General features: G+C 46.9%; 1 protein-coding gene across 1 annotated transcript in view; it reads left to right on the forward strand.

The window, feature by feature from the left end:
• The window catches only part of WNT9A (Wnt family member 9A), a 59,362-nt gene that overhangs the window by 17,902 nt on the left and 26,196 nt on the right, over positions 1-15,264 (forward strand). The window lies entirely within an intron of this gene.

Below are 15,264 nucleotides of genomic sequence, written 5' to 3' on the forward strand. Positions count from 1 at the left end.
TAAGAAAAATAGAAAGCCTTCCAAATCAAGAAAATTATGTAAGCAAATCCCGTGAGTGTGCTCTAAAATTAAACCTGCCTTGCAAGGTCTGAGGCCTTCAGTGTGGAATCAATGGGGGTTTTTTTTGGGGGGGAGGCTATAAAACCTTGTCTGGGGGATGGCCAGTGGTGTCCTGACCTTTTCTCCCTCTGATCCACCCACACATTTATTATGACCAGATGTGTAGGAACGTAAAATTATTAGGGACCATCCTTGTCCAGGAGACCAAATCACCATCCTAAACAAGCCACAACAGGTATTGGCACAGAGACCTCATGGAAGCACTGGATAACTTGTCCCATGCTCTCCTGCAGCATCCAACTCGAAGGCATGACTGTAGAATTCTAGAATGGTTTGGGCTGGAAGGGACCTTAAAGATCATCTCGTTCCAAGCCCCTGCCGTGGGCAGGGACACCTTCCACTAGCCCAGGTTGCTTCAAACCCTTTCCATCCTGGCCTTGGACACTTCCAGGGATGGTGAGTCCACAACATCTCTGGGCAGTGTGACTCAGCGTGGATTTGTTGTGCTGGAACAAAGTTCTGGTGTCTCATCTGTGATGTGTCTGGTGTGAGTGTCCTGACTCCGGAGTTTGCAAACTGTGCTTGCTGAACTCTTCAAATCCTGTTTGCTTTAGGATGCAGAAGAGTTAGGCTTTGACTGGTCACCTTGTCATAAACCCCTTCCATGTGCACTGAGGAATGGTCTTGGCTGCTCTGTGTTCATCCTCCCTCCTGTTAACTGAATTCTTCTCTGCTTTGTATAAAGTGTGTTTCTTCTCCACATTAAGTATGTTTTCCTGGGGTACTTGGCCAAAGTCGCTTTGGAGACCTTCATTCCCTCGCTGCAAACCGTGTTGGGAAGAGCTCAGCCTTTTCCTCCAGGGATGGCCATCAACACCTTCCTCCCCAGGGGGAGATGGAGGGGCAGGGGCTGATCTCTGCTCTCTGGTGACCACTGACAGGATCTGAGGGAACAGCAGGAAGCTGTTGGGGGGGTTTATGTTGGATCTCAGGAAAAGGTTCTTCCCCCAGAAGGTGGGTGGGCACTGACCAGGCTCCCCAGGGCAGTGGGCACAGCCCCAAGGCTGCCAGCACTCCAGGAGGGTTTGGGTGTGGTGTGATTGTTGGGGTGTCTGTGCAGGGCCAGGAGCGGGACTGGATGATCCTTGTGAGTCCCAACTCAGGATATTCTGAGTGTCTCCATGAGGTTTCCCTGTGGAGACTCTGGTGCCAAACACCCTTCCAGTTTGGAGTGGGAGATGGGAATACACTCATCTCTGCACGTGGTTGCTGGAGCAGTTTCTCCAGTCAGAGCAGGAGTTAATTGACCTCCTTCTTAGCATTTGTGCTGAGGCAGCTTTGGGCTGTTGATGGGCTGGGGTGACCTAAAGGTGTTCTTCTGGCTGAAGCCACATCCAAACACCTGGAGAGTCTTAACATTTCACCTTCTGCGGTCTCACATTTTACTCTTAGTTCTTCTTGCCACCCAATAGATTTGTCAACTTGGCCACACAAGGTATTTCCGTCTGGGGCAAAACCTCCCCTAGTTTTGTTTCCCTCTTTTCTCTGGAGGCTGGTGACAGGTTTCCAGCAAACACAGGGACATTTGTTAGGGCGACCCGGGCGAAGGGACGGGATAGCAACGCTCTCCCCTTCTTGGCCCTTGGTCCTCCCGAGCTCTCGCAGCCAGGAGACACTGAAGTCACAACTGTGCAGAGACACAGGAGGGATAAACATCTTAATCTCATGGATACTTCAATCTAAATGTTTTGGGAGGCCCTCCTTCGGGAAGGATTAGCCGGTAACGGCGTCCCAAAGGTCGCAGCCTTGCTTTGACTTGCGCCGCCGCTCGAGATGCTGGACGTGTGTGTGAAAGCTTCAGCAAAAGGCCTGAGATGCCATCACTGTTCTCTTAAGGCTCCAGGGAGCATCTGTGTGTCCTCTTGGGCTTTGGACATTCGCCTTGGAGCCCTGCCTGCCTGCATTAGCCATTGTGATAGCGTTGCCTGGAGCGCCCAAATGTGACATGTATCAACTGGCATTTTGGCTGCGCTAAGTGTAAGATTTTTCCAGTGTAGGTTTATATCTGTTGTTTTTTTTCCCCTCAAGTGTGTGCATAATACTGTTATGATTTATTTTCAGGCTGTAACTTCTGGTTTTATCGCTTGAAATACTTTGGAAACTTGGAGGGCTTTTTTTTTAAGTAGTTGCAAGCCCTCTTTACCTCGGAGGAAAATTCCAATGTGAAGAATGCTTTTGATTCACGAAGAAATCATGTTACAGAGCCCCAGCAGAAAGGGTTCCTCTTATCTTTGTGTTCTTTGGGCCTTACTTTCCTCCTTGAAGCTGCCATTTGCTTTGCTGAAGTTCCCTTTGCTCCTTGACAGCTCCAGGGTAGATCAGTTTGTCACTGGAATGTCAAGGCTCTCAACGTGGACGTCCTTCAGCAAGAAGTTGGGTGGGAAATCATGACCTTAGGAGACCAGTCTTGAGTACTTGCTTAAACTCTTTGTCACAGGGTGAAAGAAATGAATATTTTTGACGACAAATGACAATAATTGTGTGCTGGGATGGGTTATTCTTGCTCCCTTCATGCTGAGACCTGCTAGTCGGCCTGTAACAACAAAGTGAACGTCTCCCAGTTGCTCCCTTGCTGTAAAATGCCTTTCCCTGATTTTTAGTTTCAGTATTTTTTCTTGCTCCAGCTGCATGTTGTTGGGGCACTCTCAAACCACTGCTATTTTGGGGCTGGAGAGGGGTAAACTGGAGGGATTCCTTTCTCCACCACCGAGAAAACAAACGTCACTCTGGGGACTGTGGCGGAGCGAGAGCTGGCAGAGCGAGTGATCTCCTGCCGCTCTTGTTCCTGTGGTTCAGCCTCCAGAGCCGTAACCTGCCCTTCAGGGAAGTGAGGTGTGAGACTTGTGGCGTGGTGTCCCTCGGGAATGCAGCTCAGGGGATACTGGATGCCTCCGTAACCTCCGGGAGGGCCGGAGGGAGCCGGGGTGGCCAATGCAGGGCTTGGCAGAAGGTGAGACACCAAGGCTGGGGGGGGGGGTGGGTGGGACAGTTCTCTTGACACGGGGCCAACTGGGAAGTCTCAAACTCCAAGGGAGAAAAAAGGGGCTGGGGAATGTGATCCCTTCTCCCAGGGCAGGACGTAAAACCAGAGGAGAAGGACGTGGCCAAGTTTCGTGGCGACGCTATTGGGTTTCAGCTGCTGCCTCAGCAACGTGGCCCTGCAGGGATTTGCTGGAAGCTCTGGGAATTCTGGGTCGGCTTGTACCAGAAACCAAGGGGAGAGCCCATCTTGGGGGGTGTGTCTGTTAAAACTCAAAAATTCCCTGAGTTTCCTAATTACGCCCCTTCAACTCGTGCTCATACCCTTCCCTTCAAACGTGCTTTGCCCCAGGATTCAAGGGAAAACATAATTCCTGCTAAATTTAAGTGCAGGCAGGGTAGAGATGGTGATTTGGCCAGATTTTAACTTCTTTTGCCCTGAATTATCTTTGTGTTATCTTATCGAATGGCCAGCTCTGGTCCTGCTTATCCCCTGGGTGAAGAAACCTGCTGGGGAGATTTTATTCGTGGACATATCCTTTTTTTTTTTTTAAATGGCAATATCAATTTACTTCTGCTCGACTATCATTATTCATATTTGTTTTTGAGATTTTATTCTATACCTGAGCACCTTTGTGACACTTGGAAATGAAGTTAAATCGTCTGATTTTAATTTTTTAATTTTTTTTTTTTTTTTTACCCTGTTGGTTCTAATTCTGATCAGTTCCATGTAGTTGTGCCCTGTATCGTCCTGGGAATATTGACTCCAGACCCACTGAAGTAGGTGGGATGTGGGAATTGCACAGCAAGCCCACGTGCATTTTGAAGACAGATGGAAACTCCATTTCAGGCTGGAGCTGCTCTGGTTGTGATTAACTCTAATGAGCATCTGTTGATGGAGTAGTTTGAGAAGGGTTCTGGGTGTTCTTTATTACTGGTCATGTTTGGATATAAAGGGCTGAGCTGAAAAGGGAGACTCAGGTTGGTTGTGAAGAGTTGCAGCAAAGTTCTCTTGCTTGTGGGATATGCCCAGTGTGGGGAGGTTTATTTTAATTTTTATTTTTATTTTATTTTTTTATTTTTATTTTTTAATTTTTTACTTTACTTTTATTTTTTACTTTTATTTTTTACTTTTATTTTTTACTTTTATTTTTTACTTTTATTTTTTACTTTTATTTTTTACTTTTATTTTTACTTTTATTTTTTACTTTTATTTTTATTTTTTACTTCTACTTTTTACTTTTATTTTTTACTTTTACTTTTACTTTTATTTTTTATTTTTATTTTTAATTTTTTTTTTATTTTTTATTTTTAAAATTATAATTTAAGTTTGAATTTTTATTTTTCATATTGTACCGTTTCCATATCAGACAAACTCTCCCTGACTGTCAAACATATTACCTTTTTATTTATACCAGGATTTCCCTGGTATCCCAGATATAGGCTGGAGTCCCTGGAATTTGCTTGCTCCTTAGAACATAATTTCTGACAAATATATTTAAAAATCGACCATAATTACTGAAGTGCATCAGCAAGTGAATCCAGACGTGCCAGAACCCAAAGTATCTGGAGATACCTTTTAATACACAATTACTGTTCACAGTTTAATTTGGGAAACTCCGGAGGTGAACTGGAGGAGTGACCTCAATCATCTCTGCACTGCCCTGGAATTCTGGCTCGTGATTCCACGCGGGGTTTGTTCTGCGAGTTCCTCCCCTCTCCCAGCGACTGGGCAATTACTGAATATTTCTTGCCCGTTCTCATTAACTGCCTGGCCCCAGGGCTGGTTTAGAACTCGTTATCCACGTTCTCTACTCCATGGAAAACACATTTGGTTCCTCCTGAGTGTTTTTGGGATGCTGTCTGAGACACAGAGCTCGGAGAAACCTGTCAAGAGTCCACTTACCCCCAGCATCCCTTCTGATGCTGGAGCTTTCCTTTCACTACTTCGAAGCACTTGGAATTACTATAGGTCATCCCACGTTTTGTTGGGAAACCTAAAGACTGGAAAATGAGGTTTGCAAATGGCTTGGGAACAAGTGTAAGAGCTTCTCTCACTGAATTTGCTCTCTGTTGTGGCCCTGCAGGAATGGATTTGAATTCTCAGAAATGGTGCTCGTAGGATCAGTTTGCTCCTCCCGTGGTCCACTGCCTCCTTTCCCTCTAGTTGTCCTGAGGGAATGAAGGCAAGATGGGAATCTGGACAGGAATATCTCGTGCAGAATAACCTTTTAAATAGGATTGATTTCCTACTGCTTCCACATAATTATGCTGATGTTTCCCAGCCCTTGAGGGGCTGAAATGTGGGCAGTTTGCATGGAACAATTTAGTTCTTTTTTGCTTCTTCCACTTCCAGTTCTCCAAGGAATTCCCAAGGAGTAATTTAGGAGACCAAACTTCCGTATCCCTTCATCTGTTTCACAGATGGACTCTGTATCATTTTGAATTCAAGAGGAGTTTGGGGATATTGATAATTATTTCAAAGGAGATGTCAGCTAAATGTCTTTTAAATTTGGGAGGAACTCCTCATCCAGCCCTGGACTGGGAGCTGGATCTCCCAGTGTATTTTCAGACCACACAAACAATTTCTGTTGTAGGGCAGAATATCCTCCTGGGTCAGCATTCTGCAGTTGAGTGCAGGAAGTGCAGCAGTTGGCTTTGATTCTTCCCACTTGGTTTCTCCCAGATGAGTAGATTTAATGGGATGTCTCTCAGTTGGAGTTTCTGGCCTCACTGTGGTTCCTCACAGTCGGCTGGAACCTTGTGCCCTCCATTCAGCTGTAATTTGGGAATCTTTTTAAAGGAAAAGATTCCTATCCTGTGCTGGAGATTTGTTGAAGAGGGTGCACCCAGTGACGTTTCTGGGGTCTGAGGAGTAAAACTGTTCAGACAAAGGGAAATCACAGAATCCCAGATTGGTTTGAGGTGGAAGGGACCTTAAAGGCTGTCTAGTTCCAACCCCCTGCCATGGGCAGGGACACCTTCCACTAGACCAGGTTGCTCCCACCTGGCCTTGGACACTTCCAGGGATCCAGGGGAAGCCACAGCTTCTCTGGGCAACCTGTGCCAGGGCCTCCACACCCTCCTGGCCAAGAATTCCTTCCCAATATCCTATCTAACCCTGCTCTCTGTCAGTTTAAAGCCATTCCCTCTTGTCCTGTCACTCCATGCCCTTGTCAAAAGTCCTTCTCCAGCTCTTGTAGGATCCCATTAGGTACCAGAAATATTTTCCTGTTCCCTCAATTTATTTGGGACTGTTCACTGCACGTGGCCACCATTTCCTCCTCCAGTCCTTGGCCATTATATGGAATATTGAGAGGACACAGTGTTTATTACCCGTGGCAGCTTTATTGATCTCTCAATATTCTCTCAGTATGGGAAGATGGGGCATCATTTTATTTGGGTAACCCCTGATTTAAGGACTGTCTTTCTGCTCTGCTTGTTGTCAGTGGATGGTTTAGAAAATGGGAACTTGCACAAACTGGCTGAAGGCATCTTGGATGATCTTTGCACGCTGGGATAACTCCAAGCCTTTGGATCCCCTTCCCACGAGACAATTTCTCCTCAGGATCTTTCCAGCATCCAGTTTTCTTGCACTTCTTCACCTTAGAATTGAAAATGTTTCTCCCTTTCTCTCTCTGCAGGAACTGGGAAGGAATGTTGCAGGGATTGGGATAGGAATAACAGTGTAGCTCTGCTTTTGTTGGGGCTTCCTCCTCAGACGTGAACAACTTGCAGCTCAGATGGTTTCTTTGCCTGGTTTTGCTGCTTCTGAGGTCACCTTTTTTTATGCAGTGGTTGTGACTCAAGGCTTGCTCTAAGCTCCTTCTTGGAACTGAGGTGAAACAGTCCCAGTTTGATGAAGGATGTGTCTCATGGAGCTGGGCAGCAGCCAAATGGATCATCTCTGCTGGATGAATATGGATGCAGCTGTGGCATCCCACAATGTGCACCTTTACAGCCAGCCTTAAAGCAAGGCTCTGTCCCCCCCCCCCAAAAAGTAACTCGAAATCTCTCAAACTGCAGTGAGGAACAGCTTTCACATTCAGTGAGGATTGGGCTGGCGAGGTACAGAGTGACATAATATGTCTTTGCCCTCTAATCTTTTACCCCTTCCCAGCTCCAGGCACACAAGAGCCGATTCAATCCTTAATCTTGGTGTAACGAAACCACCTCGTGGTTTTCTGTGTTGGAGTTGATCTAAATTGGGATGGCAGGAGCTCCTGAATCCAGCAGCTTTAGGCTATTTTAGGTGGTGAAAATCTGCCATTGGCACTCTGGGAGGCATTTATAAGTAACAAGCTAATTATGTAAAATGCACACTGTCCACTTGTTAAGATCTTCTTAAAGTTTCATAATCTAATCAGAATTTGCTATGAATAACATTTGGCTTGTTGTCCTCCCCCCTGCCTTTTTAATGCCACTTTGGTGAATGGATGATCAATACAGGAAAGAAATGCTTGCCTTAAGACTGGTTGGTTGAGTGTTCCCCACGTGCTGCTTTAATAATAAAGGATTTATTTAATAATAAAGGATTTTTCCTTCTAATTACTGAGCGCAAATGCATTGATTTGAAGGTGGATCATAGAATCAGAGAATGGTTTGGGTTGGAAGGGACTTCAAAGGCCATCTTGTTCCAAATCCCTGCCATGGGCAGGGACACTTTCCACTAGCCCAGGTTGCTCCAAGCCCCATCCAACCTGACCTTGGACACTTCCAGGGATCCAGGGGCAGCCACAGCTTCTCTGGGCAACCTGTGCCAGGGCCTCCCCACCCTCACAGGGAAGAATTCCTTCCTCATATCTAACCAAAATCTCTCCACTTTTTGTTTAAAACTGTTCCCCCTTCTCCCATCGCTATCTGTCTGTGTAAAAAATTGCTCTCCCTGATTTTTTAAAATTTTTTTTGTGGATGATATGCAGTCCCATCTGCTCAGCAGCACTCACAGAATAAAACCTTGGCTCTCCTGGCCTGTAGTATTTTGGTTGATGTGACTTTTTGCTCGTACAGACCTTATATAGCAGCATAAAAAATGATGCATGTGCCGAAGTCAGCAAGTGCTCTGAGGGTGTTCACCTGAAGTGTTGGCAGGGGCAGGTCTGGCTGAGGTGCTGTAGTCAGGTCACCTTCAGAAGGTAGCTGAGGGTGGTGTGAGGGTCCTACCAGCAGCACAGGTGTGTGAACAGCAGCTTGGCTCTCAGTCCTGGTTCATTCATCACCTGGGATTTAACCACTGTGGCAGCATCTGCTCCCCTTCCACAAAACCTGAGTCCTTTGAGGAAGGGTGGCAGCATTCCTGTAGTGCTGTGGGATCCAGGCCTGTCTTGGTGAAGGACCAGCAGGGGATCCATGGCAGATGTTCACCTTGTTGGCTCTTTCCCTCCTCCCCTTGTCTGGACAAACTGTGGTGTGGGTGAGCAGTGTTTTGGGGTGCTGGGGGAGATCCAGGGAAAAGCAATGCCCGAAGGATGTCAGGGAGGGAAGGATCACACAGTGCCCTTGCATCTGCAGCAGAAGACAGTAGTTTGTGGTGTTGGTTGACTTCAGCAAGAACATAATCTCCTGCACTTGGTGGCTTGTCCTTGTCTGAAGAGTTTGAAACCTTGGCCGGGGCTTTTTTGTTTCGCTGCAGCTCTGACCACTGAAGTCTCATTTGAAGCTTGTAGAACCTCAGGACTGCAGAGCTCCTTCAGAAAGACATTCAAGAGACCCCTTTAGTCATGGGATAACCTCCAGGCAAGAGCCTTTGAGTATCTTCCTGTTGAGTTTTGTGAGGAACCAACCTCCGTGCTCACAATTCATTCCCACAACCTCCTTCCTCAGAAGGAGGACAAACTTCTCCCATCCCATCCCCACGCTGTCTCTGGTGCATCCTGCTCTCTCCAGAGCCCCAAAAGTTTGTTTTTTCACCTGTTTAGTTTTGAAACCTGCCACGAGGATAATGTGACATTAGAGTGGAAAAGCTATCGCTGCTGTGCGGGGGAGGAATTGCAGACCCGTAAACTGCTCCCAAAATAGCTCAGATGATGTGTCAACCCGCCCAACCATCTAAATACTGCACGAGCTGACCTCCCTGCGATATCTAATAGGGGCTGGGGAGCGTGTTTTGAGGGGAGGGAGAGGTGAACATCCCCCCCCCCCCCGAATCCACATGCTCGTTTCTAGAGCTTGTCATTTATCCAGAAGTTTGACTAGGAGCCAGCCTCTGCTTCCAGCTGGGACCTCCAGGTCCTGAGTGTAGAATTAGGGGAAGGAGGAAGAGGCTCATTCTCCAGTTGTTTTTTCTGTCCTGGTGAACTCGAGGAGCTCTTTGCGCTCGCTGCGTTTCCCTCAAAGGTTTCGTTTTGTTTGTGTTGTTGCAGAGTAAACTTTTATTTTCTCTTTAGCTGCTCTGCTGCTCCACTGTATGTGTGTGTGTGCGCACAGGGATACCTCCAGGCAGCTTGGGAAGCTGCTGTGTTGGCTACAAGGAGTTTCTTCCCTGGCTGCCAGTGGCTGTGGTCTGGGCAAGGGCAGCTCTGCTCCTGAGAACAGAGCGGGCAGTGTTCGGGAGGGACGGCAGGATTTATCCCACAGGATTTATCCCACAGGCAGGGAGAGAGGAGCAGCCCAAATCCTGCTGGATCGTGCCTGCTGTGGAGCTGCCGAGGCTTTTGTCTCCCAAACTGAACAAAAGGGCTGGCTGAGGTGTTTGGGAGACAAATGGGCAGTTCATTATGGAGTCGGATCATTCCCTGGCAGGGGCGGCGGGAGAGACTGACACGGACACATGGCCGGCCCTGCCAGGCATTCCCACGTCCTGCCGTGGGTGGGAAGCTCACTGGGGACGTGGAGGGATTGCTGGGAGGTTGCTCCAAGCCCCATCCAACCTGGCCTTGAACACCTCCAGGGATGGGGCATCCACAACTTCTCTGGGCAACCTGTGCCGGTGCCTCACAGCCAAGAATTTTCCGGAACGTCTAATCTAAATTTCTCTTTCAGTTTAAAACTGTTCCCCCTCGTCCTGTCAGTATTCCACGTAAAAAGTCACTCTCCCTCTCTTTTATAGTCCCCCTCTAAGTACTGGAAGGCCACAGTTGCAGAAATATCCATGTGGTGTGTGGTTGGCACCTCTGGGTTGGGTTAAATGCTGTTTAGAGAGCATTTGGGTTCAATGCTGCAACCAAAACAAGGGGCATCTTCCAGGTGCCTTTTTAGATGCTGAGGACACAACAGGAAGGTAATTCCTTCCTTCAGGACTCCCCATAGGGGGTGAAATCAATGGTTTGTCCAGCCAGACGTGGACATCTGGGGAATCCAAGGAGAAGTGGGACAAGTGATGTGGCTCCTGACGTGTCCCGCTCGCTCCTGGCAGGCAGGGCTTTAAAGGCTTCCTGAGCCCTCGTGTTCCATCACCCATCTGGATGAACCCTCCCTTTTCCTGAATTTGTCTAATCCCTTCTGGAATCTGTTCATCATTTCGGGCTTCACAACATCCGGTGGCGATGAGCCTTGAAGTTTAATGAGGTGCTGGTTGGAAAAAAGGCTCCGTTCGTCCAACGTTTGTTATTATTATTATTTTTTTAACGCCGTGCCTGGTCTGAATCAAAAGTTCTGATCCCTGCACTGCCCTGAGCAAAGTGAGCCCTGCAGAGCTTCCAGCAGATCTGCAGGACTTGCTTGGGCTTCATGGCAGTGGCTTGATCTGCAGAGAGCCAAGAAGGATGGACAGGAGGTGTTTTGGGGATCTGGAAATTAACCCCGTGTGTGATGTAAAAATTAAGGAATAAATATAAAGCAGCAGCAGTGAAAAAAAAAAAAAACAAAAAGGCACAGGGAACAAACATTTATGGAGATTTTCTGGTCCGCTTTGTTTTAGATTTCACATCCAAATATCCTTTGCCCTGTGCAACTCTTCCTAGACAAGGGAAGCTCATAAGACCATGAACTTGAGTTTTCTTTGCTTGCAACAGGAAAACAAAGCTGTTGTTGCGGGTTTATAGCACAGATGACTTTCTGGCTTTTAGGAAATTGGGTTTCATGGTAGGAGTAGATGTAAGAGTTTTTATGTGGCTCGACTTCATTGCAAGAAAATCAGGCTATTGAACATTGTGGCCTGTTTCCTGTCTTGAAAATCTGCTATAAATTCTTTTGCTGTATCTGTCCTGTGATCCATTACATTTGTGGTCCTCTCCTGGTCCTCAATCCCACCAAAAAATATTCAAAAGGGAGGCAGGAGGAGGATGCTCATGTATATTTTCTATAAGTGTGATGTAGGAATGTCCCTTTTTTTCCCCGTGTCGCGTAATGGAAAGCTGTTAAACCCAATTCTGGGTGAAAATCATAGAATAACCTGAGTTGGGATGGACCCACAAGGATCAAATCCAACTCCTGACCCTGCACAGGACAACTCAGAGAATGACATCATGTGCATGAGACCAGGAACTACTCTAACCCCACATCAGGAGTGGAGCTGAGCTGTTTTGTGCTGGAGCAGGGAGCTGAGATCTAGGATGGCAGGATTTTCAGCAACTTAAAAAAAACCCAAACCAAAACCCAAACAACAAAAAAACCCCACCTATATTCTGAAAACATCCTTTTTTTCCCTTTTTTCCCCCTCTTGGACCATATGGAGCTAAAGAGGTTAAACCAAACTTTTCCTTTTCTCTTCTCCGGGTTTATGTCTTCCTTTTCCATCACATTTCTCCCACTTAACTGCTGCTTCCCTGCCCCAAAACTCACAGCTCTGGGTTGCCCAGGCTTGGGTTTCATGCCGAAAGAAATGATGTCAGGCTGGAAAAAAAAATGAATTAAATAAAAACAAGCAGTGGCTGGATAAGGAGCAGGGGTGGGTGGTGGGGTGGGGGTCTAGGAGCTGTCCAGCTGGGCAGGGGGACACTGGCAGGGGGGTAATTCCTGGCACAGGCTGCCAAGGGCAGAGCTAATTCCCTCTTAAATCGGGAGTGAAAGCCCCTGTTGCCGCCTGGCCCGTGCATTCCACTGGCACAGGCTGGTTTTAAGTTGGGTTGAAAATCCTTCTTAAAGCTCCCTGATTGCTGTTTCATTCTTGAGAGGATGAAGGGGAGAGGAAACAGCCTTTCCCTCCACGCCTCCTTCCTCCACCTCTGCTCCCTCACGGGCGGAATGGGTCGTTCCAGTGGGATTGTTCCAGTGGAATTAGGTCTTGGGGGCCAAGCTACCTGCGGCCTCCCTGGGTAAAAAAACCCCTCCTCAAAAACCCTGAGGTGTTTTCCGAGGGTGGTTTGATGCTGGGAACTGCTCAGCACGCAGGAATTGTGAGGGAATATTGGAAATGCCTGTAGAGCTGCTCCTGATGTTTGTCCTCGTGTCACTTCCAATCTGGTGGATCTTCTTCTACTATTTATCTAAAATAAAAAAATGTCTTTTGCTCTGATGGACCAGAAACTTCCTGAATAAGGTTTGTTGCGAGGAGAGGAAGGGAAAGAAGGAGGGGTAGTTCAGCCTTCTGCTTCAGATACACCAACAAGGGCTGAAAGACCCAAATTGGATTCCTTTCTCCATTGGGGGGTTTTTCTGACTGTTTGTGCCAGGCAAGAGGGAAGGCAATTCCTTCCTTCAGTGAAGGAACTTTATAATACATTTATAAATATGTAACAATTTATGATACCTGTAACTCATAACCTGTGCAGGTCTCCTGCTTTGGGTGAGTGGGAAATGCTGCAGCAGCTTGAAGTGTTTTCTTGTGGTGCAAACCCTCGTGGCACATGGATCCCAAAAACCTTCTGCAGGAAGGTACCATCACAGGAACATCTCCAGCCTTCCACGTAGGAACTCTTTGCTCATTCACTCTGATATTTTTCCTGCAGTTGAAGGAATTTATTTGCCCTCATCTACTATGTACCAAACTTTTTGGTAATTCGGGCAGGAGGAGCTGAGGGCAAGTTTGGGCAGGAAGTTGTTGGAGGTTTATTTATATGTAAAACAACCATCCTGTACCTGGGAGAAAACCATCCTTGTCTTGCTCCATGCACAGAAAAATCCCTTCTGAAGCGATGTGACAACCCCTTTTTTGGGGGGGATGGTGTTTGTCCTCAATCCAGGACAAGTGGCCTGGGGAAATTCCTCTCTGTTCAGCAGCCTGGGAGAAGTTGGAAGTCTCCCAGCTCCTGTGTGGAGGCTAAAATGGGAAACTCCAGCATCTCTGTGGTAACTCCTGGGCCTGAGGAGAGCTTTGAGATCAGAGTGGTTGCCATGAGTGCTGGAAGCATTCAGGAAAGCTGTGCTGGAAAGGAAGATTTTTCACCAGCAAATTCCTTTGTTCAGAAGCAGCTGTTGTTTCTCCTTTTTTTTTTTTTTGGATGCTGGAAATAACTCTTGCCAGCACCCGAGAGCCTGGAAGGTGTGGGTAGCAGGGTCCTTACATGTCCACCTGTCCATCCTAAGATGCTCAGAGGAAACCTCTGTATAGATCTCTCCAGGCATGGTTGAAATCAAGCTGGAATGACTGACACCTACAAGAATCTGCACCTTTTTCTCCTAAAAAAAACCCCAAAAAAACCCCCCCAAAAAATCTGTTTGAGCATGTTTCACTTTGAATATGATGGAGACTGGTGTGTCCTTCCCTGGTGAGTGGGATCTGTTGGGTTGGAAGTTCCTCATGCCGTAGCTTTTCTCCTCTCTGTCCTCCTAATTCCCACCACTCAGAGGCTGATCCAAGGACTCAGAGGCGTTTCCCTCTATCATGGAATGGTTTGGGTTGGAAAGGACCTTAAAGATGATCTCATTCCAACCCCCTGCCATGGGAAGGGACACCTTCCACTGGAAAAACACATCAGATACGTGCTCTGTTGGGACATGAGTAGGGAATGGCTGTGGTGAGGTTGTAAGGCCCTGTTGTCCCTACTATGAGTTGGTAGAAGTGTGTAAAGTTGTAGTAGTCTCTGGTGGTGGGGGCTGTTAATCCTCTGTGCAAGCAGAAGCTGCACCTGAGCTTTGGACACTTGACTCATGAGAAAAGCCCTGTTTGAGTGGTTGCCACCTAAAACAAGGCTCTGAGTGTGTTTGCCCTGATGCTTGAGAGGAGAGTGAGGATCAAAACAGCAGCTGGGACAAAACCATGATGGGAAAAGCTGTCTGTGCTGCTTGAGATTCCAGCTGCTTTGCTTAAGGATCTCCAAAAATTTTCTGTTGTTGATGGAGAAGGACATGGAGATCCAGAAGGAGAGGGGAGCCCAGAGTGGAGCTGGTTGGGAATGACCTTGAAGGAAGAGAACTGACACGAGTGTGAGGATCTGTGGATGATCCAAAGCCTTGGAAAGGGCCAGGATTAGATGAGTTTTGGCCAAGCTGGGTTTGATTTCTGGGTGGAATGTTGGCTGTTCACCTCTGCCTGGTAAAGCCCTGGGTGGTCTGGATTTCCTCAGACTTCTCCTCCTGCCACTTCCTTTGACCCCCACAATGTCCCAGCATCTGCCAGAGGAGATGGGTGGGAAAATTACACAAGGAAAGGTTGAGCTTGAAGTGGAGAACTCCAACAGAACCATCTTCGTGAGGGGGCTGAGATGTCATTGTGGAAGCCAAGAAATCCCTGCTGAGCTTTGGAGAACCCATAACCTTATTTTTATGTAAATATTTCAGGAAATGTGTGATTTTTTTTTTTAGCGTGTATATATCAGCCAGGGTAGGAAACCTTTGGCTTTTTAGCTCAGAGAATGGCAGAGAATTTTGAAGCCAGCCTGAGTGGCTCCAGGTTTTGTGGAATAGACACAAATGCCTGAATTTTGAGGTCAATGACACGTCAAAAAAAATTAGTTCTGACTTTGAAGGGTGGAAAGAAAATAGAGAATTAATTATTTAGTAGAAAAGAGAAAACTTTCTGTGATATGAAACGATTTTGGGGGTCTACCAGTGCTTTTGACGGCTCTGGGAAGAGCAGAAATGAGGCTGGTGAATGTTCTTGAGATGGTTTCCTCCAGAGGACGTTGAGTGTGAGCAAAACGGTGACACTTGAACCTCTAAACACTTCAAAAACCAAACAACACAGTGCAGAATGGTGTGGTTGATCCTTCACTGGCCAACTCTTGCTCCAAATATCAAATCTTCATCGCTCGCCGTGAAATTCGGATTATTTTCTTGGATTTTGGGCTTTTTGTGCTTCAGATATTCAGTTGGCTTTAATAATTTTGGCAAATAATTTTTTAGAAG

Source organism: Chiroxiphia lanceolata, chromosome 1 (assembly GCF_009829145.1).
Source record: "Chiroxiphia lanceolata isolate bChiLan1 chromosome 1, bChiLan1.pri, whole genome shotgun sequence".
Classification (NCBI taxonomy): Eukaryota; Metazoa; Chordata; class Aves; order Passeriformes; family Pipridae; genus Chiroxiphia; species Chiroxiphia lanceolata.